Source organism: Musca autumnalis, unplaced genomic scaffold, assembly GCF_047663935.1.
Source record: "Musca autumnalis isolate F117 unplaced genomic scaffold, ASM4766393v1 scaffold_3, whole genome shotgun sequence".
Classification (NCBI taxonomy): Eukaryota; Metazoa; Arthropoda; class Insecta; order Diptera; family Muscidae; genus Musca; species Musca autumnalis.
The window spans coordinates 35,416,371-35,440,748 of NW_027411866.1; the positions used below are offsets into that span (position 1 = coordinate 35,416,371).

Consider the following 24,378-nt stretch of genomic DNA (forward strand, 5'->3'; position numbering starts at 1 on the left):
CTTCGCAGGGGTCTTATATAGAATAAAAGAGGAGACTTCCGTATCGGTCTTTTACAGAATAGAAGACCTCCGTAGGGGTCTTCTATAGAATAGAAGGCCTCCATTGGGGTCTTCTATAGAATAGAAGGCCTCCATTGGGGTCTTCTAAAGAGTAGAAGACTTTCGTGGGGGTCTTCTACAGAATGGAAGACATCCGTTGGGGTCTTATTTTAGAATAAAATACATCCGCATGGGTTTTATGTAAATAGCAGACCACCTTAGGGGTCATCGAGAGAAATGCTGGTACATGCAACGGTGTACTCTAGAATAGAAGACCTCCGTAAGTGTCTTCTATAGAATAGAAGAGCTCCGTAGGAGTCTTGTATAGAATAGAAGAGCTCCGTAGGGGTCTTCTATAGAATAGAAGAGCTCCGTAGGGGTCTTCTATAGAATAGAAGAGCTCCGTAGGAGTCTTCTATAGAATAGAAGAGCTCCATAGGAGTCTTCTATAGAATAGAAGAGCTCCGTAGGAATCTTCTATAGAATAGAAGAGCTCCGTAGGAGTCTTCTATAGAATAGAAGAGCTCCGTAGGAGTCTTGTATAGAATAGAAAAGCTCAGTAGGAGTCTGCTATAGAAAAGAAGAGCTCCGTAAGAGCTCCGTAGGGGTCTTCTATAGAAAAGAAGAACTTCGTAGGAGTCTTCTGTAGAATAGAAGAGCTCCGTAGGAGTCTTCTATAGAATAGAAGAGCTCCGTAGGAGTCTTCTATAGAATAGAAGAGCTCCGTAGGAGTCTTCTATAGAATAGAAGAGCTCCGTAGGAGTCTTCTATAGAATAGAAGAGCTCCGTAGGAGTCTTCTATAGAATAGAAGAGCTCCGTAGGAGTCTTCTATAGAATAGAAGAGCTCCGTAGGAGTCTTCTATAGAATAGAAGAACTTCGTAGGAGTCTTCTATAGAATAGAAGAGCTCCGTAGGAGTCTTCTATAGAACAGAAGAGCCCAGTAGGAGTCTTCTATAGAATAGAAGAGCTCCGTAGAAGTCTTCTATAGAACTGAAGAGCTCCGTAGGAGTCTTCTATAGAATAGAAGAGCTCCGTAGGAGTCTTCTATAGAATAGAAGAGCTCCGTAGGAGTCTTCTATAGAATAGAAGAGCTCCGTAGGAGTCTTCTATAGAATAGAAGAGCTCCGTAGGAGTCTTCTATAGAATAGAAGAGCTCCGTAGGAGTCTTCTATAGAATAGAAGAGCTCCGTAGGAGTCTTCTATAGAGTAGAAGAACTCCGTAGGAGTCTTCTATAGAATAGAAGAGCTCCGTAGGAGTCTTCTGTAGAATAGAAGAGCTCCGTAGGAGTCTTCTGTAGAATAGAAGAGCTCCGTAGGAGTCTTCTATAGAATAGAAGAGCTCCGTAGGAGTCTTCTATAGAATAGAAGAGCTCCGTAGGAGTCTTCTATAGAATAGTAGAGTTCCGTAGGAGTCTTCTATAGAATAGAAGAGTTCCGTATGAGTCTTTCAGAGAAGAGCTCCGTATGAGTCTTCTATAGATTAGAAGAGCTCCGTAGTAGTCTTCTATAGATTAGGAGAGCTCCATAGGAGTCTTCTATAGAATAAAAGAGCTCCGTAGGAGTCTTCTATAGAATAGAAGAGTTCCGTATGAGTCTTCCAGAGAAGAGAAGAGATCCGTATGAGTCTTCCAGAGAAGAGAAGAGATCCGTATGAGTCTTCTATAGATTAGAAGAGCTCCGTAGGAGAGGTTTTCTATTGAACAGTAGTGTGATTCTCCAACACATTTTTGGAGTTACCGATAAAAATCGGTAAAATTAAAATGCTTATAATTTCGCTAATTAACGATATTTTTCTGTAAGTTAGCGACGAATAAAATGTAATCGTAAAGTTCTACCGATAGCAAGAGTGTTGCCAACTTTTATTTGAACTTTTCATTCATAATTTTGCGTTTTAATTTTTACGACTTTTGTCGTTAACTCAAAAAATGAGTTAGAGAATCGCACTACAGGTCTTCTACAAAATTGAAGACCTCCGTAGGGGTCTTTTGTAGAACAGTAGATTTCCGTAAGCGTTTTCCACAGGGAAGAAGACATCCTTTGGAGTCTTTTGTAGAACAGAATAGAACTCACTAGGGGTCTTCTATATAATCGACGGCCTCCGTAGGGGTCTTCTATATAATAGACGTAGCCGGGATAGCCGGTCAAAAATATTCTCTAAAAAATCCAAGTTTCTTGGTAGGATATGCGGTCAAAAACATTCTTTAAAAAAAATCCACGAATCTTAGTAGGATAGGCGATCCAAAATATTCCTTAAAAATCCACGTTTTTTTAGTATAGGCGGTCAAAAATATTCCTTAAAAATCCACGTTTCTGGCTAGGATAGGCGGTCAGAAATATTCCTTAAAATTCTAAGTTTCTTGGTAGGATAGGCGGTCAAAAATATCCCTTAAAAATCCATGTTTTTTTTTTTTGGTACGATATCCGGTCAAAAATATTCCTAAAAAATCCCTATTTCTTGGTAGGTTCAAAAATATTCTCTAAAAATCCACGATGCTTGGTCTGATAGCCGGTCAAAAATATTCTTGAAAAAATCCACGTTTCTTGGTAGGATGACCGGTCAACAATATTCCATACAAATTTACGTTTCTTGGTCTAATAGCCGTTCAAAAAATATTCTTTAAAAAAATCCACGTTTCTTGTTCTGATAGCCGGTCAAAAATATTAATTAAAAAATCGACGTTTCTTAGTAGGATAGCCGATCAAAAATATTCCATAAAAATTTACGTTTCATGGTCTGATAGCCGGTCAAAAAATATTTTTCAATTGTTGGTCTGATATAAGGTAACGAATAACCTTTAAAAAAGCCACTAATCTTGATTTAATACAAGGTGAAGAGATGTTTTTTATGATCCACATAAGTCAGATCCAAAAGGTCAACAAATATTCTAAAAAATAAAATATTGTGTAAGATTCTACATTCTCAAAACTAGAGAATAAACTCTAAATTTTTTGGCAATTCATCCAATAAGTTTCCGTAAAACAACATTTTTATTTGTGGTGCCTTAGTGCGTATAAATAATAATAATTATTTGGTAAATTCAATAAAAACGTATTTATATCAACAAAATAATTGATACTATCAAACTGCGAATGGCAGGTGACAGTTGAGAATAAGGAGAGAAGGACCCAAACAAAGCTCTGCAAGTGTGCATTAGAGTTTGTGATATTTTGAATTGAAAATTAGGAGCCTATTTATAGAGAACGTATGAACGTTGTATGTAATATATTTTGAAATGTTGTTAATAAAATCCATTTTTTTGTTCCTACATGGACATGATAAGTCTGTAAAATCCTCGCTTCACTTCTTTACACATTCCACACATCTTGATTTATTTTACCTTTCAAATTCTTTATATCATTAAAATGAAAAAAAAAAAACTGTGAGGAATGTCTGTGCAAACTTCAAATTGTTTATTTTTTATTCGTTCTCTTCCTATTTATTTATTTTAGTTTATTATGTTCTAATGTTTTTCTTTTAGAGCTTTGATATTGAAATCCATACACCAAAGCAGAAAAAATAAATAAATCTCATTGACCACAATGATGTAAACACTTTAACATAACATCTTTTAAATACACAGATGGTCTTCTAAAAGTTTATTTTTTTATTTAATTTAGTTTCTTCTTCACAATTGCTAAATTCATTGCTTCAGCTTCTTTTACCCAAAAAGTCATGTTAATATTTACACCATTGTGTTAACTCGTCGTCGTCGTTTTGTTGCACTTTACATGTGCCGACCAACAAGGCAATACACATTGAGACATTCATTTAGAAAAACGTTTTTGTTGAGATTTTTGTTTTTTGCTTCTTTCGATTTTGTTGTTGTTGTTCGAATCACATGCTCGCCCCCTTCACGTGGCGAGCGTAAATGCAATAAATTGAAAGAACATCAACAGCAGCAATAACAACAACAAATGCCGAAATGTGTTAAATCATCGATTGCACAACAACGATGCAGACCATGCAACAACAGCAAAAACAATATTCCAATATACGTCATAATGTTAGTTGTGCCAATGCATTACACTGTGCCACAAATTCTTTAAAATAGGAGCATTATAGGCTTGAAAGACTGAGTTGTAAAATGAAATTTTCATTTGGAAATTCAATCTACTTCCGCGGTACTTGTGAATTACTTCAAATTGTGTTGCTCAAGGATGTGAAATCATTTCTTATCGCCGAGTTTGAAAAGTGTCTCAAACAAATAAAACATAAGAAATTTCAAAAGATGGCACTGTGCCGTATACCTTGTGGCAACACTTATACGCCTAAACCAAAAACAACTAATAAATTCATTTGGAAATTGAATCTACCTCCGCACTACTTGTGAATTACCTCATCGCCGAGTGTGAAAAGTGTCTCAAACAATTAAAACATACGAAATTTCAAAAGAGGACACTGTGCCGTATACATTATGGCAACACTTATACGCCTATAGGAACTCTTGAAATGTGTAGTGAATTGCCCAAAAACAACTAAGAAATTCATTTGGAAATTCAATCTACCTCCGCACTACTTGTGAATTACTTCAAATTGTGCTGATCAAGGATATGTAATCATTTCATATCGCCGAGTTTGAAAAATGTTTCAAACAAATAAAACATACGACATTTCAAAAGAGAACACTGTGCCGTATACATTGTGGCAACGCTTATACTACACTCTTGAAATGTGTAGCGAATTAACCAAAAACAACTATAAATATATTTGGAAATTCAATATACCTCCGCACTAATTGTGAATTAATTCAAATTGTGCTGCCCAAAGAAGTGGAATCTTATTTTTTATCGCCGAGTTTAAAAGGTGTCTCAAACAAATAAAACAGAAGAGATTTCAAATGTGTTCACTGTGCCGTATACGTTGTGACAACACTTATACGCCTATAAGTACCCTTGAAATGAGTAGTGAATTGACCAAAAACAACTAAGAAATTCATTTGGAAATTGAATCTACCTCCGCACTACTTGTGAAGACTACTACGGAGGTCTTCCATTGTATAGAATACGCATACATCCATGAACAATTTCTATAAGACCTTTACGGATGTCTCCTCTACGGAGACCTAGAGCCTTATATTGTATTGTAAACCACGGCAAGGTATTCTGTTAATTCGAATACCCTACAAGGTTTTTTCTTTCTCTATAAAACCCCTAAGGAGGTCTTCTAGCCTATAGCAGATTCCTACGGAGCTACTCTATTTTAAAGGAGGCTCACATTTTCTCTATAGGAGAACACTATGGAGATATTCTATTCTATTAAAGACCCCTACGGAGGTATTTTTTTCTATAGAAGACCCCTATGGAGGTCTTCTATTATATAAAAGATCCATAGGCAGGTCATTTCACAAAAGCAAAAACCCAAGTGGATATATTATACACTATAGAAGACCTTTGGTCTACTATTTCGCAGAAAACTATACGGAAAAGAACTTCTTTTCAATAGAATACCCCATCTTACATTTTATGTTCTATAGAGGCCACCTACGGAAGTCTTCCATTTATGCAATACCCCTACGGATATATTCTATTCTATTGAAGACTCCTAGGGATTTCTTCTAGTCAATAAATGAGCCGAACGGATGTCTTCTATTCAATAGGAAAACCAAACGGATGTCTCTTCTCAAGAATTCTATTCAATATAAGACCCCTACGGACGCATTATTTTCTAAAAAAGACCTTTACTGAGGTATTCTATTCTGAAGAAGAGCTCTACTGAGTTCTCCTATTCTAAAGAAGACCTCCACGGATGTTTTTTGTTCTATAGAAGGACCCTAAGTACATCTTCTATTCTATAAAAGAGAATTACGGAGGTCTCCTATTCTGTAGAAGAACCCTAAGAAAGAATTCTAGTCTATAAAAGATTCCTATGCAGGTCTCCTATTCAATAGAAGACGCCTAGGAGGTTTCCTATTCAAAAGAAGACCCCTACGATGGTCTTCTATTCTAAAAAAATCCTAAAGAAATCTCCTATTCTAACCTCTACGGATGTTTTTTGTTCTATAGGGGGCCCCTACGTACATCTTAAGAAGAACCCTGAAAAAGAATTCTGGGTCGCCTGGTCGCCTATCCTATAGTAGTCCCCAATGGAAGACGCCCAACATATGTCTTCTATTCTACAGAAGACGCCCTACAAATGTCGTCTATTCTATAAAGACTCCTACGGAGCTCTTGTATTCTATCGAAAACTCCTGTGGAGCTCTTCTATTCTATATAAGACCCTTGGAAAGCTCTTCTATTCTATAGAAGACTGCTAAGGAGCTCAACAATTCCTTAGAAGACTCCCTTGGTGCTCTCCTATTCTATAGAAAACTCCTACGGAGCTCTTTTGTTCTATAGAAGACTCCCGCGCAGCTCTCCTATTCTACAGAAGACTCCTGCGGAGCTCTCCTATTATACAGAAGATTCCAGCCGAGATTTTCTATTCTATAGAAGAAGCTTTTCTATTCTATTCTATAGAAGACTCCCGCTGAGACTTCTGCAGAGCTCTTCTATTCTAAAGAAGACTCCTGTGTAGCTCTTCTCTTCTATAGAAGACTGCTGCAGAGCTCTTCTATTCTATTGAAATCTCCTGCAGAGCTCTTCTATTCTACGGAAGACTCCTGCGGAGCTCTTCTTTTCTATTGAAGACTCCTGCGGAACTCTTTTATTCTATAGAAGACTTCTTCGGTGCTCTCCTATTCTACAGAAGACTCCTGCGGAGCTCTTCTATTCTACAGAAGATTCCTGCTGAGCTTTCCTTTTCTTCAGAAGACTCCTGCGGGCTCATCTATTCTATAGAAGACTACTGCGGAGGTCTTCTATTCTTAAGAAAACTTCCTAGAAGATCTTCTTTTCTATAGAAAACTGCTGCAGAGCTCTTTCATTCTATAGAAGACTTCTGCGGAGCTCTTCTAATCTATGTAAGACTCCTGCGGAGCTCTCCTATTCCACATAAGACCCCTGCGGAGGTCTTCTATTCTATGGTTGAATCTAGCGAAACTTTTCTATTCTATGGATGACTCATGAGGATCTCTTCTATTCTATAGAAGAGTCCCGCGGAGCTATTCTATTCTATTGGAGACTCCTGCTTAGCTCTCCTATTCTATAGAAGTACAGTTGTCTATATTCTATAGAAGAACTCTACAGAGATCTCCTATTCTACAGAAGACCCCTACAGAGGGCTTTCATTCTACCGAAGAATCTTACAGAGGTCCTCTATTCTACAGAAGACCCATACACAGGTCTTCTATTCTATTGAAGATCCCAACTAAGCTCTTCTTTTCGATAGAAGACCAGATCAGAATCCCACCATTTTGTAGAAGACTCTTTCGAAGACCTTCTATTTTATAGAGAACCGGAGGGCTTTTATTTATAGCAAATCCCTTGTGAGGTTTTCTATTTTATAGAAGACCCGTTCGGAGGCTTTCTATTTTATAGATCTTCTATTATACAGAAGTCCCCTTCAGAGGTCTTCTATTCTACTGAAGAGCCCAACTGAAGTGTTATTTTCTATAGAATACCCCTTTCAGAGTCCCACAATTTTATAGAAGTAAAACTATTCTTTAATAAATCCGCGCCTTGAAGGGCCAAGTAAAACTATTCTTTAATAAATCCGCGCCTTGAAGGGCCAAGTAAAACTATTATTTAATAAATCCGCTCCTTGAAGGGCCAAGTAAAACTATTCTTTAATAAATCCGCGCCTTGAAGGGCCAAGTAAAACTATTCTTTAATAAATCCGCTCCTTGAAGGGCCAAGTACAACTATTCTTTAATAAATCCGCTCCTTGAAGGGCCAAGTAAAACTATTCTTTAATAAATCCGCTCCTTGAAGGGCCAAGTAAAAATATTCTTTAATAAATCCACGGCTTGAAGGGCCAAGTAAAAATATTCTTTAATAAATCCACGGCATGAAGGGCCAAGTAAAAATATTCTTTAATAAATCCATGGCTTGAAGGGCCAAGTAAAAATATTCTTTAATAAATCCGCGCCTTTAAGGGCCAAGTAAAAATATTCTTTAATAAATCCGCGCCTTGTAGGGCCAAGTAAAAATATTCTTTAATAAATCCACGGCTTGAAGGGCCAAGTAAAAATATTCTTTAATAAATCCGCGCCTTTAAGGGCCAAGTAGAAATATTCTATAATAAATCCGCGCCTTGAAGGGACAAGTAAAAATATTATTTAATATATCCGCGCCTTGAAGGGCCAAGTAAAAATATTCGTTAATAAATCGGCGCCTTGAAGGGCCAAGTAAAAATATTCTTTAATAAATCCGCGCCTTGAAGGGCCAACTAAAAATATGCTTTAATAAATCCGCGCCTTGTAGGGCCAAGTAAAAATATTCTTTAATAAATCCGCGCCTTGAAGGGCCAAGTAAAAATATTCTTTAATATATCCGCGCCTTTAAGGGTCAAGTAAAAACATTCTTTAATAAATCCGCGCCTTGAAGGGTCAACTAAAAATATTCTTTAATAAATCCGCGCCTTAAGGGCCAAGTAAAAATATTCTTTAATAAATCCGCGCCTTGTAGGGCCAAGTAAAAATATTCTTTAATAAATCCGCGCCTTGAAGGGCCAAGTAAAAATATTCTTTAATAAATCCGCGCCTTGAAGGGCCAAGTAAAAATATTCTTTAATAAATCCATGGCTTGAAGGGCCAAGTAAAAATATTCTTTAATAAATCCGCGCCTTTAAGGGCCAAGTAAAAATATTCTATAATAAATCCGCGCCTTGAAGGGACAAGTAAAAATATTCTTTAATATATCCGCGCCTTGAAGGGCCAAGTAAAAATATTCTTTAATAAATCCGCGCATTGAAGGGCCACGTAAAAATATTTTTTTAATATATCCACGACTTGAAGGGCCAAGTAAAAATATTCTTTAATAAATCCACGCCTTGAAGGGCCAAGTAAAAATATTCTTTAATAAATCCACGCCTTGAAGGGCCAAGTAAAAATATTCTTTAATAAGACATATCGGAGTTTTTTATAACCAATAGAAGACTTCAATTGAAGTCTCCTATTGTGTAGAATACCTCTATAGAAAACCCATAAGGAAGACTTGTATTCTATAGAATATCAAATTACTTTTGTCCTATTACGTAAAGAATTTGTCTAATTTTGCGCCCAGACGTCCATAAAGGACTTATTAGCCATAAACTCCGAAAACTTCCATGAATTGTTTCGGAATGGTCATGTAAAACCTATAGCCAAAATGCCAATTTTTGGATGCATACTTTGACTTCCTTATATGATCTGTACTAGGAGGTCTCTTAGCTAACATTTGCCATGTGCAGCCTACTCCGATTATTTCGTTCGATGATAAAATCGAGGCTTTTTTTAATTTGAATTAAAATTAATATTACTTATACGCACCCAATGACCATGGACAGAGTCAATAGTTTTGTTGTTGTACTTCCTTGATTTCTTTCTTCTCTAGTCCTCTTTTTCCTTTTGTTAAAGTTCAAAAGTGAAATTTCATTGCTATTTTTTTTTTTGTTGTTTTTTGTTTTCTTTTGAAAATCAAATTTCAATTTCGAAATTCCAATGTGTCCGTCACGTGCCTAATTAGACTCACAACCACATTCCTGTTAAACAGTGTTATTGCACAAATTGATCACTTTTAATTTGTTGGTTGGTTGGATGGTTGTTCGTTCCGTCTGTCTGTTGGTATTTCGAATTTTTTGTTGTTGTTTTTTTGGTGTGTGTGTGTTTTGTTGCCCTACCAAATGTGGCATTGTTTTGTCATTGGCCTGCCATGAGCTTTGGCTGGCTGAACACAGCAGACAACACAGAACTGAACAAATTTGAGTGTCTGCGTCTGTGATATTTGCAAAAAATTGAAAATATTTTTAGTACAAAAAAATATAATTATAAGGTCATGGCAAATGCAAAAAAAAAAAAAAACAAATAATTATCTACATATTTTTTGATTATGACAATAAAAAAAAAAAACAAAAATATTGAAATTTGTTTCAAGATTCTCACAAAACATCACGAGATAATTATCAAAAAATAAAACGAGTGAATTTGTCCCACCCCAAACACCGCTAAATTTTCCATTTTCACCATTACCAGTTTTGTTTTGCCAAAAATCCACAACAAAACCTAGGACAAAACCACAAAAGAAGCAAGAAAAAAATCATTCTAGACACAACGCAACACATAAAAAAAGTCATGGCCTGGGTGACGGAATTTTCTAATTTTCATTTTCGCATAACAGCTGCTGGGTTGACCTCTTTCCGAGGAAAATTCTTGGTTATTGGAAAACGTTAAGAGAGAGAGAGAGAGAGCATTAATAAGAGAGTAATGGAGAGCGAGAGAGACCAGAGTGTGGGAAATTGCCCCTAAGTAATCCAATTACTTACAGCTCAACGCCACCTAGCGTTAAATAGTCAAAAACTAATGTTTTCCTTGATTGGTGTGGTGGTATTGGCTGGGGGGCAAAACAAGAACATAACAAGATTTCCACCTCCGGTTTATGGTGTGTGTTTCGTTTTTCTTTTTGGAAGAGGAAGTTAGTGTTCTAGCCAGTCGGTCGGCCTTAGCCACGGACGAATGAGTGTGCTGTGTGTGGGAAAACGGCCAAAACAAGAGAAGAAGAAGCAGTAGCAAAAATCAACAACCAAATTTTGCTGAGGAATTTTTTTCTTCGTTCTTCTCAAAGAAACATTGCTGCCATCAGCAAGCATAGCAAAGTCAGCCAGGCGGCCAAACCACCAACAAGAAGAAAAATAAAGAAAACCTCCCAGCGGGCCAACAACAGCAGCAGCCAGCCACTGACGTAATATTCATTCGTTTTTTTTTTTCATTTCATTCTCAGTGATTTGTTTATATACAATGAAAAAAAAAAGATTTGTGTGAAAAAATAATAATAGATATTTCTGCTTGTAGTGAAATTTTTTATAACAATTTTGAAAAAGATAAAATTGTGAAAAAAGCGAAAATTTTTCATTATTATAAAATGTACGAGCATAAGAAATGGAAATGTGGAAAAATCTTGAAAAAAATATTCAATGAAAATTGTGTGGAAAAAGTGAATGAAGAAAAAAAAATTATCTTGTGATAGTTATGGTGTTGCAAAATCACTACAAATTCGGAAAAAATAGAAATTAAAAACAAGAATTTTCCTCAACAGCATGGAAATCTGAGAGAAAATACCAAGGAAAATACCAACCTTAAAATATTTTTTCGGCAATTAAAAAGTAAAATCTGTTGAATTGTGATATGGCATAAGGTCTATAGTGGTGAAAATTTAAATAGGGCCTGTGATAACGAAATAGACCGGTGGTAGACCGAAACAGAGAAATGGAAGTCTCCAGAACTGTTCAAGGCCTACCTTTCTGAAATTTCCGAGCACCAAGTCCCGGACTGCATAGGGTGATAACGTTGATGACATACATACGAATATGTGATATGTTCAATATCGGCATAGCTGATTGAGTAAACTTTTCCTAGCTGAGAGCTGTAAATCTACTGTCGCATTATTCGAACATGGACTGCTATCCTCCAAAAATTATTGATTGATAGTGACATGACTCCGATCAGCAACAAACCATGATATTGGGTGTAATGTTCGACAGCATATTCTAGCTACTGATATTGATGGTAACTCAAAATGCGGTACTATGAAGGTCTTAGAAGACTCCTACAATGTTCTATTCTACAGAAAACCACTACGGAGGTTTCCTGTTCTAGAAAAGACAGAGGTCTTTTATTCTAGGGAAGACCCCTACGGAAGTATTCTATTCTATGGAAGACCCCAACGACATTTTTATATTCTATAAAAGACCCCTATGGAAGTCTTCCGCCTATTTTATAGAAGACTCCTCCGAAGGTCATGTATTCAATAGAAGACGCTTACGAAAGTATTTTGTTTCTAAAGAAGACCCCTAAGAAGGTTTTCTATTTTATAGGCGATCCCTACCGTATTCTTCTATTCCATACCTTTACGGAGGTATTTTATTCTATAGGAGACCCCAACGGTATTTTTATATTTTATAAAAGACCTCTATGGAGATATTCCTTTATATAGAAACCGCTCATTTCATAGAAGACTTCTGCGAAGGTAATTTATTCAATAGAAGACGCTTACGAAAGTCTTTTATTCTAAAGAAGGCCCCTACGGAGGTTTTCTATTCTATAGGCGATCCCTACGGTATTCTTCTATTCTATACTTTCTTTCATTCTATAGAACCCCCTATAGAGGGCATTTATTCTATAGAAGACCGGAGGTCTTTTGTTTCATAGAAGACTCCCACGGAGTCTATAGAAAACACCTACGGCGGTCTTCTATTCTAAGAAAGACCCCTACGAGGGTATTCTATTTTGAATACGACCTTACTGAGGTCTTCCATTCCATAGAAGACATCTAAAGAGTTATTCTATTCTATCTAAGACTGCTGCGGAGGTATTATATCCTAATAAAAACCTTTTTGGAGGTTTTTTCTACTACAGGAGCGCCCACGGGACCTTCTGTTCTATAGAAAACAACTACGAAGGTGTTCTATTCTCTAGCAGACATGGAAGTCTTATATTCTATATAAACGTCGTACGGAAGTTGTCTATTCTATAAAATACCACTGCAAAGGCCATCTGTTCTATAAAAGGCCCCTATGGAGGCTTTCTGCAGTCTATAGAAGCCCTCAAGGGAACTTCTGTTACCTGTTGTTGCCTATTGAAGACTTCAAGTCCTAAAGAGGTTGTCTTTAAAAGACCTCAGAAAGTGTGCTGTTGTCTTTAAAAGACCCCAAGAGATCCTCTGCGATAGGAATAATACCTCATGAGATCTTCTGTTGTCTTTAGAAGACTTTAAGAGATTTTCAGTTGTCTTTAGTGAATCTCTGGAGGGCTTCTAATGTCGTAAGAAGTCCTCCAGTGGTCTTCTGTAACCTATAGAAGGCCTCAGGAGGACTTCTATTGCCTAGTTTCTGTTTTCTAAATGGCCCCACAGATCTGTAACCTATAGAAGGCCTCAGGAGACTTCTATTGCCTAGTTTCATTTTTCTAAATGATCCCAGAGATCTTCCGTATTCTCGCGAAGACCCCAAGATATCCTCTGCGATAGGAATAATACCTCATGAGATCTTCTGTTGTTTTTAGAAGACTTTAAGAGATTTTCAATTGTCTTTAGAGGATCTCAAGAGGTCTACCATTGTCTTAGGAAGTCCTCCAAAGGTCTTCTGTAACCTATAGAAGGCCTCAGGAGAAGTTCTATTGCCTACAGAAGACTCAAGAGGTCTTCTGTTGTCTTTAGAAGTTCCCAGGAAGTTTCTGTTGCCTATAAATACCTCAAAAGACTTTCTGTTGTCTTTAGAAGACCTCAAAAGATCTTCTGTTGTCTTTAGAGGACCTCAAGAGATCTTCTGTTGTCTTTAGAAGACCTCAAGAGATCTTCAGTTATGTCAATAATACCTCAGTAGGTCTTCTGTTGCCTATAAAAGACCTCAAGATGTCTACTACTACCTGTAGAAGACCTCAAGAAGTCTTCTGTTTCCTACAGAAGATATTTGGCTGTATACAAAAGACCTCCAGAGGTTTTATGTTGCTTATAGAAGGCCTCAGGAGGACTTCGATTGCCTACTGAAGATCTTCGGTTGTCTATAGAAAACCTCAAAAGATCTTCTGTTGCCTATAGAAGACATGCAAAGGTATTTGGTTCCTTATGGAAGATTTCATGAGATCTGCTGTTACCTATAGAAGGCCTCAAGAGGTCTTCTGTTGCATATAGAAGACGCCACGTGGTCTTATATTACCTATAGAAAAATATCCAGAGGTTCTCTGTTGCCTATAAAAGGCCTCCGGAGGACTTCTATTGCCTATAGGTAGACTCCAAGAGGTCTTCTGTTTCCTAAGAAGACCTCAAGAGGTTTTACGTAGCCAATAGAAGCCTTCAAAGGGGTTTCCGTTGCCTACAGAAGGTATCAAGTGGTATTTTGCTGCCTTAAGAAGACCTCAAGAGGTGAAGCTGTTTCTTGTTGACTATAAAAGATCTCGTTTGCTATTGAAGACTTCGGTTGCTATTGAAGATCTCAAACGGTATTCGGTTCCCATTGAAGATTTCAAAAGAACTTCAATTGCATGTTAAAGGCCTCAAGAGGTATTCTGTTGTTTATAGAAGACCTCAATAGATCTTCTGTTGCCTATAGAAGACCTCAGAGGCCGTTTGGAGACCTCAGAAGGTTTTCGGTTGCCTATTGAAGGCCTCAAAATGTTTTCGGTTGCCTTTTGAATACCTTAAAAAGTTCTGTTGCCTATTGAAGCCTTCCGTTGCCTTAACAATACCTGGAAATCTTTCGTTGCCTATAGAAGACCTCAACTGATCTTCTATTGCTCCTGAGTTTTTTTGTTGCCTATAGAAGACCTCATGAGATCTTCTGTTACCAATAGAAGACCTCAAGAGGTTTTCTGTTACCTATAGAAGACGTCCGTAGGTATTCTGTTGCTTATAGTAGGCCTCAAATAGATTTCGTTTGCCTATTGCGGACCTCAAAAGGTTTTCGGTTGCAAAAAGTCTTCGTTGGTTGCCTATTGAAGACCTTGAAATGTCTTCGGTTGCCAATAGAAGCCCTCAAAGGGTTTTATGTTTTCTATTGAAGACCTCAAAAGGTCTTCGTTGCCTATTGAAGCCTTCAAAAGACCTTCTCTTGCCAAAACAACAAAAGGTCTTCAGTTATTTATTGAAGAGCTCAAAAAGCCTCCATTTGCCTATTGCGGACCTCAAAAGGGGTTCTGTTGTCTATAAGTGACCTCAAAAAGTCTTCGGTTATATATTGAAGACCTCAAAAAGTCCTCGTTTGCCTATTGTGGACCTCTAAAGGTTTTCGTTTGCCTATTAGTGACCCCAAAAAGTCTTCTTTTGCCTATTGCGGACCTCAAAAAGTTAGGCTGCCTATTGAAGACCTCAAAAGGTTCAGTTGCCAATTGAAGACTTCAAAAGATCTTCGGCTATCTATTGAAGACCTCAAAAAGTCCTCGTTTGCCTATTGTGGACCTCTAAAGGTTTTCGTTTGCCTATTAGTGACCCCAAAAATTTTCTTTTGCCTATTGCGGGCCTCAAAAAGTTCGGTTGCCTATTGAAGACCTATAAAGGTCTTCAGTTGCCTATTGAAGCCTTCAAAAGACCTTCTCTTGACTAAACAAAGCCTCAAGAGATATTTTTTCGCCTCTTGAAGACCTGAAAAGGTCTTCAGTTATTTATTGAAGAGCTCAAAAAGCCTTCGTTTGCTTATTGCGGACCATAAAAGGTTTTCGGTTGCTTATTAGTGACCTCAAAAAGACTTCGGTTATCTATTGAAAACCTCAAAAAGTCCTGGATTTCCTATTACGGACCTCAAAAGGTTTTCGATTGCCTATTAATGACCTCAAAAAGTCTTCGTTTGCCTATTGCGGGCCTCAAAAAGTTCGGTGCCTATTGAAGACCTCAAAAGGTCTTCGGTTGCCTATTGAAGACCTTGAAATGTCTTCGGTTGCCAATAGAAGCCCTCAAAGGATTTTCTGTTGTCTATTGAAGATCTCAAAAGGACTTTGTTGCCTATTGAAGCCTTCAAAAGACCTTCTCTTGACTAAACAACGCCTCAAGAGATATTTTTTCGCCTCTTGAAGACCTGAAAAGGTCTTCAGTTATCTATTGAAGAGCTCAAAAAGTCCTCGTTTTCCTATTGCGGACCTCAAAAGGTTTTCGATTGCCTATTAGTGACCTCAAAAAGTCTTCGGTTATCTATTGAAGATCTCAAAAAGTCGTCGTTTGCCTATTGCGGACCTCAAAAAGTTTTCGATTGCCTATTAGTGACCTCAAAAAGACTTCGTTGCCTATTGAAGATCTCAAAAGGTTCAGTTGCCAATTGAAGACTTCAAAAGATCTTCGGTTATCTATTGAAGACCTCCAAAAGTCTTCGTTTGCCTATTGCGGACCTCAAAAAGTTCGGTTGCCTATAGAAGACTTCCAAAGGTCTTCGGTTGCCTATTGAAGACCTTGAAATGTCTTCGGTTGCCAATAGAAGCCCTCAAAAGATTTTCTGTTGTCTATTGAAGACCTCAAAAGGTCTTCGTTGCCTATTGAGGCCTTCAAAGGACCTTCTCTTGCCTAAACAACGAATCAAGAGATATTTTTCGCCTCTTGAAGACTCAAAAGGTCTTCAGTTATCTATTGAAGAGCTCAAAAGCCTTCGTTTGCCTATTGCGGACCTTAAAAGGTTTTCGGTTGCCTATTAGTGACCTCAAAAAGACTTCGGTTATCTATTGAAGACCTCAAAAAGTCCTCGTTTTCCTATTGCGGACCTCAAAAGGTTTTCGATTGCCTATTAGTGACCTCAAAAAGACTTCCTTGTCTATTGAAGGCCTCAAAAGGTTCAGTTGCCAATTGAAGAACTCAAACGGTCTTCGGTTGGCTATTGAAGACCTTGAAATGTCTTCGGTTGCCAATAGAAGTCCTCAAAGGGGTTTCTGTTATCTATTGAAGACCTCAAAAGGTCTTCGTTGCCTATTGAAGCCTTCAAAAGACCTTCTCTTGACTAAACAACGCCTCAAGAAATATTTTTCGCCTCTTGAAGACTCAAAAGGTCTTCAGTTATCTATTGAAGAGCTCAAAAAGCCTTCGTTTGCCTATTGCGGACCTTAAAAGGTTTTCGGTTGCCTATTAGTGACCTCAAAAAATCTTCGTTTGCCTATTGCGGACCTCAAAAAGTTCGGTTGCCTATTGAAGACCTCAAAAGGTTCATTTGCCAATAGAAGACTTCAAAAGATCTTCGGTTATCTTTTGAAGACCTCACAAAGTCTTCGTTTGCCTATTGTGGACCTCAAAAGGTTTTCGGTTGCCTATTAGTGACCTCAAAAGTCTTCGTTTGCCTATTGCGGACCTCAAAAAGTTCGGTTGCCTATTGAAGACCTCGAAATGTCTTCGGTTGCCAATAGAAGCCCTCAAAGGGGTTTCTGTTGTCTATTGAAGACCTCAAAAGGTCTTCGTTGCCTATTGAAGCCTTCAAAAGACCTTCTCTTGCCTAATCAACACCTCAAGAGATATTTTTTCGCCTCTTGAAGACCTGAAAAGGTCTTCAGTTATCTATTGAAGAGCTCAAAAAGCCTTCATTTGCTTTGTGCGGACCTCAAAAGGTTTTCGGTTGCCTATTAGTGACCTCAAAAAGTCTTCGGTTATCTATTGTCTTCAAAAAGTCCTCGTTTGCCTATTGCGGACCTCAAAAGGTTTTCGATTGCCTATTAGTGACCTCAAAAAGATTTCGTTGCCTATTGAAGACCTCAAAAGGTTCAGTTGCCAATTGAAGACTTTAAAAGGTCTTCGGTTATCTATTGAAGGCCTCAAAAAGTCTTTGTTTGCCTATTGCGGATCTCAAAAGGTTCGCTCTATAGAAGACCTCAGAGGTCTTATATTGTGTATTAAAGACCTAAAAAGGTCTTCGGTTGCCTATTGAAGACCTCAAAAGATCTTCGGTTGCCTATTGAATACTTCAAAAGGTCTTCTATAGCCCATAGGAGGCTTCACGGGGTATTCTGTTACCTATAGAAAACCTCAGCAGGTCTTCTTTTGCCTACAAAATACCTCAAGAGGTTTTCTGTTGGCTATGGAGAACCTCAAGAGGTCTTCTGTTGCTTATATAGAGCCTTTAGAGGTCTTCCGTTGCGTATATCATAACTCAAGAAACACCTCAAGAGGTGCACAATAGAGTTGGGTAATCTAGTTCCTAGTTAACTGTACTAGTTCCGAAACGCATGAGTAACGTTATAAAATCTAACGTGTGATATTACGTATACGCAGTTTGTTGGAACAAATGATGTGGGCCATTGGAACTGCGTAGTGAACTAGATACTTCCATATAGTTCATTTGGCACAATTCTAGTGCACAATAGTTGTGTTCCATTACTTGCCTGAGGTTACAATTTTTACCACTTATTACCACTTTTAACCTGCTAAGCGTTCCTTAAACTCCAAAAAGTGGTAAAACTGGAAGCAATTTTTAAGAAAGTGAGAGATAAGATAGAGCAAAAATGCCTTTCTCTTCTATCACAGGCTACCAGGCAATTTCTTCAGGTAAAAAATGGTACAACTAATTTTTCGACATTTGTTTAACGATTATTTGACAATGAAGAAAAATATGAACAAAAACAGAAGAAAAAGGCGAAGGCTGACAAAACAAAATTAAAAACTGTGAAATAAAAGAAGAAAATTGAATTTTTATGTTTCTTTTTGACATTGCTACCAGATCTACCATTTTTTCGTTCCTGTTCATGAGAGAGCAATTTTGACAGTTTTCTCTTTTACCACTTTTACCATTAAAACGGTAAAGGAACAAAGCTAATATAAAGTCGACTTTGATTTTATTTAGGCTTTCCACACAACACGAATTCCGACTTGGTTGCTCAATATTGAACTTAACTCAATTTTGACCAGATGTATTCCTCTTCCTAAGAAAATTATCACTGGACAAATTGTTTTATGGTCAAACTAACATTGATCGTGAATTCAAAAAATTTTGGATTTTTTCTACATAAAATAATTATCAGTTTATATATAATTATTGATATATTTATATCCAATACATTATCTGCATTATGACGTTTGACACAGCGCAAAAAAAAAACAAAACAACATGAGATCACACTGTGTTAATTATTTTTATGACGCCCCGAAGAGAATTCATTAATTGAAACTTGCCAATTCTAGTTTTTAACAGATTGCGACGACAACGACGAATGACGGCATTGTGGTGGGTGTTGTGTTTAGACCTGATAAATCTAGTCTTGACCAATATTTCATTCAAGAAATTCAAACGAGTTGACAAAATTCACTGCAATGACGTCGCATTTGGCTTATCTTCAACCGATTACAGCTGATTGCCAAAAACACCTGATTGATAAATGGCCAAGCCAAAGATAAAAGCGTTCCAGTAATATCAGGTTTATTTTGTTTTTGAACGTTTTTGAACAGATTTGAATTTGTGGGGAAATATTATTTATATGCTTATGGGTAAATTTAATCACAAGTGAAGGCCGAACTATATTTTCGTGTTGAAATTTCTATTCAGTATTAAAAGGGCGCTCCATGAGCGTAGATACTCTAAATTTAGTAGCTCATAAAATAGTTTTTTTTTTATTCTTTAATTTCCTAACAAAAACGTGAGTTGTTGCTTTTTCTAATTATAATAAAAAATTTTAAATTCATTATTCGAATTCCGCCATAAAGTGCCGGTAGCAAATGTCAAATCCTGTCGTAAGATTTGTGTCATACACCACACACACACACAAAAATCCCCAAGGTCTTGGATACAGAACGTTTTCTGTTTTTTGAGATTTAATGGGTTAGTCGTCAATGAATGACCGACTGGCCGGCTGCCTGACTGCTTGGGTGACTACTCCCAGATCAGATTATTTTAATTAACATGGCAGTGGTGGGCAGTACAAAGAAGAAAAAAACAAAACAATTGCAAATAGTAAAACAATTAATGACTCTGTTTGCTCTTGGCATGCAGGTGAATACCACCACCGGCGCATTAAAGTTATTTAGCCTTTTGGCCACATTGCGTGGCTAAAAAGGGTGGATTTTCGAAATTAGTGGTGATACGATGGCGTCTGGTATTTGCAAAAATAAAAACCCCAAGCACCTCAGAACATAGTAAATTGTAATGAATAGTCAGTCATTTGCTTTCGGTATTGCTTTTAATGGTATTTTAATGTACGCCAAAACAAAAGTAATTTAAAGAAAATATTTGGTAATTTATTTTATTGGCTAATTCAGCCAAGCTGAATTGTTAGCAAAAGTCTTTAAAAGTAGATATTTATAAACATTTATATGAATTGAAGGGAAAAAAATTAATTCAGCTAAGCTGAATTCAATCTCACAAAAAGAAAATGTACAAAGGAAACGGAAATAGGTGTTCGGTGTAGGAATATTTGTAATTTACAACTATTCTGCTTAGCTGAATTGAAAAAGAGTGGGTGTAAAATAATATTCTTAAAAAAATTTTGTGAATTGAAGTCAAAAAATGTAATTCAGCTAAGCTGAATTTATGAAAATGTAAAAAGTAACTCTAAATAGTTATTTGTTCTAAGAATTTTGGCAAAATACAACAATTCAGTTCATCTGAATTGACGAAGAAAGTGTATAAAATAAAATTCATTAAAAAAATTATGTAAAATTATCTTAAAATAGTAATTCAGCTAAGCTGAATTAAAGAAAATTTGCAAAAAGCAGCGCTTGGTACAACAACAGTTGCAATAAAACACAATTAAGCTAATTCAGCAAACTTGAAATTATGACAATTGCCTCTAATATATAATATCTATGAAAATTCATGGGAATTTAATACAAAAAATATAATTCAGCTAAGCTGAATTCATGAAAATTTTGAAAACTAACCGGAAAAATAAGTTTTTTTATGATTTTTGTGTTATACCGCTTAGCTGAATTAAGAAATGTTATGTAAAAAATAAAAATCTTCACAAAAATTATGTTAAATTAGCTCAAAAATGTAATTCGGCAAGCTGAATTAAAGAAAAAAATGGAAAAGAATGCAAAAGTCGGTGTTTGGTATAAAAATTTTTGAAAAATAACACTATTCAGCAAAGCTGAATTTGTGAGAATCGCCTTTAAAACACATTTTCTATACAAATTGTTATAAATTAAAGTCAACAAATGTAATTCAGCTGAACTAAAATGTAATTCAGCTAAGCTGAATTCATGAAAATGATAAAAGTAACTCGAAATAAGTGGTTTTCTATGAGAATTTATGTAATATACAACTATTCAGCTTGGCTGAACTGACAAAGAATTTGTACAAAATAAAATTATCTTAATAAATCTTGAGAAATTAGCTCAAAAATGTAATTCAGCTAAGCTGAATTAAAGAAAATTTGCAATATAATGCAAAAGCCGGCGTTTGGTATAAGAATTGTTGCGATGTAACACAATTCAGCCAATTCAGCAAAGCTGAATTTGTAGCAATAGCTTTTAAAACATAATATCTATAAAAATTATGGGAATCAAAGTCAACAAATGTAATTCAGCTGAGCAAAAATGTAATTCAGCTAAGCTGAATTCATGAAAATGTGAAAAGTAACTCGAAATAGGTGTTTTTTATAAGAATTTGTGTAATATACAACAACTTATCTAAACTGAATTGACAATTTGTACAAAAAAAATTATCTAAATAAATCTTGAGAAATTAGCTAAAAAATGTAATTCAGCTAAGCTGAATTAAAGAAAATTTGCAATATAATGCAAAAGCCGGCGTTTGGTATAGGAATTGTTGCGATATAACACAATTCAGCTAATTCAACAATGCTGAATTTGTGACAATCGCCCTTAAAACATGATATCTATAAAAATGTATACGAATTAAAGACAACAAATATAATTCAGCTGAGCTAAATTCATGAAAATGATAAAAGTAATTCAAAATAAGTAGGTTTTTATAAGCACTTGTGTAATATACAACAATTCAGTTTTGCTGAATTGACGAAGAGTGTGTACAAAATAAAATTCTTTTAATAAATCATGTGTAGTTAGCTCAAAAATGTAATTCAGCTAAGCTAAATTAAGGAAAAATGTGTACAACAAAAATTCAATCGTAAATATTTTGAAGCTTTTTGTGATATTAGCCCAAAAAAACAATATTCAGCTAAGCTATATTGATGACAACATCAAAAAAATATGAAAAACAACCTGAAAGCCGGCGTCAGGTGTAAAAAGAATTGCTATTCATTACAATTCTGCTCAGCTGAATTGCAGAAAAATATGTACAAAATTAAATTGTTTAAAGGTTTATGTGATGTAAGCTCGAAAAACTTTATTCAGCTAAGCTGAATTGATAAAAACATCAACAGAATCTGTTCTTTTCACAAAATAGGTGTTTGGTATGAAAATTGTTGCAATCTACAATAATTCAGCTCAGCTGAATTGAAGAAGAATTTGTGGAAAATTTAATTCTCTAATGAATTATGCGAAATTGGCTCCAAAAACGTTATTCAGCTGAGCTAAATTGATGAAAATGTAAAGAAAATGTGAAAAGGAACTAAGAATTATGCAATTTACTACAATTCAGCTCAGCTGAATTGAAGAAGAGTTGGTAGAAAATGAAATTCTTTAAAAATATAAGGGATATTAGCTCAAAAAACATTATTCAGCTAAGCTGAATTGATGAAAACTTTAAGAAAATGTGAAAAGTAACTCAAAATATGAGCTTGGTATAAGAATTATTGTTATTTACAATAATTCAGCTCAGCTGAATTTCAGGAAAATGTGTAAAAAATAATTTTTTAAAGATTTATGTGATGTAAGCTCGAAAAACTTTATTCAGCTAAGATGAATTGATGAAAGCACCAACAAAATCTGAAAAGAAACTCAAAATAGGCACTTGGTATGAGAATTGTTGAAATCTACAATAATTCAGCTCAGCTGAAATGGAGAAAAATTTGTAAAGAAATAAATTCTCTAATAAATTATGCGAAATTGGCTCCGAAAACTTTATTCAGCTGAACTAAATTGATGAAAACGTAAAGCAAATGTGAAAAGGAACTAAACCCCGGTGTTTGGTATGAGAATTGTTGCAATCAACAATAATTGAGCTCAGCTGAATTAAAAAAGAATTTGTAACAAATATAATACTCTAATAAATTAAGCGAAATTGGCTCCAAAAAAAATTATTCAGCTAAGCTGAATTGATGAAAACATCAACAAAATGTGAAAAGCAAATGAAAATAAGTGTTTGGTATAAGAATTGTTGCAATCTACAACAATTTAGCTCAGCTGAATTAAAAAAGAACTTGAAAAAAATTTAATTCTCTAATGAATTATGCGAAATTGGCTCCAAAAACTTTATTCAGCTAAGCTGAATTGATGAAAACATCAACAAAATGTGAAAGGAAACTCAAAATAATTATTTGGTATGAGAATTGTTGCAATATATAAAAATTCAGCTCAGCTGAATTACAGAAAAATGTGTAAAAATTGTTTTTTTTTTAAGATTTGTGTGTGATTTGCCCAAAAATGTTTATTCAGCTAAGCTGAATTGATTAAATGTGAAAAGAAACTCAAAAAAGTGCAATGAATGTGAATCGTTGTAATTAACTACAATTCAGCTTTGCTGAATTACATAAAAGTATATAAAAAATATTTTTCTTAAACCTGTATGTGATCTTAGCACCAAAAAACTTTATTCAGCTCAGCTGAATTGATGTACATTGCGAAAAATATGCTTTTCATATTTTATTATTTTATATAACTAACTTTCTCATCAATTCAGCAAGGCTGAATTATCTTATTTTATGATGTATTTCAAAAAAATTGTACTAAATTTTCTAGAATTCAGCAAAGCTGAATTGATGTAATTTGAAAAAAAAATCCATGCAGCAATGAAATATTTTGAGTTCGCTTTTATATTTTATTGCTGAATTACATAAAAACTAGATATTTATAATTTTTTTTTTTTTCAAAAATTACTTCAAATAACGCAATTCAGCTTAGCTGAATTGATGTAATTTTGCTTTCTAAATCTTCTTGGATTTTTCGTCAATTCAGCCTTTCTATTATTAATTCAGCGTAGCTGAATTGGCTAGTTGAAGAATACTTTAAAATATTAAAAAATAAATATTTTTCTTGAATTTAACTAAACTGAATTTAAATATACTGTAAATATTTTCAACTACACAAGCTGCAAACATTACTTAATGACCACAGAAATCAATTTAGCAAGGTTACATTTATGTTAATTTATTTTCCAACTCATAGTTATAGTATCGAATATCTTAAAGGTGTGACAAAATCTTTCCAAAATAAATCTATACAGCATTGAAAATATGTCATTCATGGAAACGGGCCATAGCTTAATTGTTGAAAGATATCTCAATAGACACCAGATAATTTATTTTTAGTGAATTTGTCGTAATAACACTTATTCAGCTTAGCTGAATAACTGTGTTATCATTGACATCACCTAAATAAATAACAAATTTACAATTTTATGCTTTAAATTGTAATTCAGCTGTGAAAAATTGTGAGATTTATAGCTGAACTGTTCACAGAAAGCTATAACAATTAATTTTACGGGGAAATGTCTCTTACTAGCACTAATTCAGCTTAGCCGAATAACTATATTATCATTGTTAACAGTATTATGGTCATTAAAATTACACATACATGCTTTAAATCTTAATCTTAATTCAACTAAGCTGAATTCAGTAAATTGTAGGTGAAGTGCTGAAAAATGTTAGTTTTTACTGAAATTTCTTGTGTTAGCACTAATTCAGCTTAGCTGAATTGCTATTTTACCACAGTTATAACCTAAATAAATATTAAAATTGCAATTTCATGCCATAAATCATAATTCAGCTAGGTAAAATTAAGAGATTTGATGATG

General features: G+C 35.3%; 1 protein-coding gene across 7 annotated transcripts in view; it reads left to right on the forward strand.

The window, feature by feature from the left end:
• The window catches only part of LOC141397760 (plasma membrane calcium-transporting ATPase 3-like), an 83,301-nt gene that overhangs the window by 39,245 nt on the left and 19,678 nt on the right, over positions 1 to 24,378 (forward strand). The window contains exon 1 of one of the 7 annotated variants that reach the window (XM_073974447.1): positions 10,379 to 10,796. The exons of 4 other annotated variants lie outside the window; for them this stretch is intronic. The gene's annotated coding sequence lies outside the window, so the exon portion shown is untranslated. Of the gene's footprint in view, positions 1 to 10,378; positions 10,797 to 24,378 lie in introns of those variants that run through there. 2 more of the 7 variants (XM_073974441.1, XM_073974443.1) reach the window with 2 other exon arrangements.